The following is a 1,178-nucleotide window of genomic DNA, read 5'->3' as shown; positions in this document are numbered from 1 at the left end:
CACTTACATATATTTTAAGATTCTTTTTGAATTTTTTGTTTCAGACGTTTCTAACTAGAGATATCACGTCAACCAGATTTTTAGGGATAACCATTGCAGCCGCCATTTTGTTGCCATCAATGATGGAAAAAATTCAAAAAAATTTTTTTGTATACTTTAATATGTAGGTACCCAATATTATGTAAAAAGTGCGCAGTGTTTCAATATATTTCACTATGAAAAAAAAATTCTTGAAAAAACATGAAAAAGACCCAGAAGGTACCCTTAACGATTTTCGTCTCGAAAAGTCCTTTCAAACGAGCCATCATTCGACCCCACATGCCATTTCAGATTTTCAATCCCCCTTCTCCCCCCTGAAAAATTGAAGTCAGTATTTTCAAAGTTAAATAATAGATTTTATGATGCCATTGTAACCCTATAAATTTCAATTCAATATCATTTTAATATCTTAAACCATTCAGAAATTATTCAGATGGCCTGTTTTAAGCGCCTAACCCTGTATATGTGTATATAGTATATGTATACATTATATACGCATATAATATATACATATAATAAATATATATGTATATATCATACACGTATATGATATATACATATACTATATATATACGTATATGTACAAATATGTAATATGTATATAACTTATACATACATATATATATATATATATATGTATATATTTATATATATACATATGTGTACATATACAATATACTCTTAATTTTCCGATACTCAAAGTTATGTATCTTAAAAATAAAACCTCGAAAAACATTTAGTCTGCATTTGAATTTATTTATCTATTAAAAATTATTTTTTTCAATTATCTTTTCTTTATAAAAAAACTCTTATTGTTGAATTGTTCGGAGACACTCTGTATAAAGTGTATAAACTGTTTAAAATGAATTCGAACATGCAATAAGTATGAAAAAAGGAAATCTCGCAAAGGACTATTATAGCGAAATTCGTGTCTTCCGCACAAGATCGCGTGACTGTCTATACGAATACATAATTTCAGCTTTCAAAATCATATTTCTGCAATGCGCCAGTTCAGTAATTACTCGATTTCTCAAGAATTCTTAAGATTTTCAGTATTACAAATTGTGAAAGTAATTATATTACGTAATGTAAAACACGCAGCATTCTTGACGTTATGTATATATATATATATATATATA

Source organism: Wasmannia auropunctata, unplaced genomic scaffold, assembly GCF_000956235.1.
Source record: "Wasmannia auropunctata unplaced genomic scaffold, wasmannia.A_1.0 LD334490.1, whole genome shotgun sequence".
Lineage (NCBI taxonomy): Eukaryota > Metazoa > Arthropoda > Insecta > Hymenoptera > Formicidae > Wasmannia > Wasmannia auropunctata.
Note: the sequence above shows the minus strand (reverse complement) of the source record.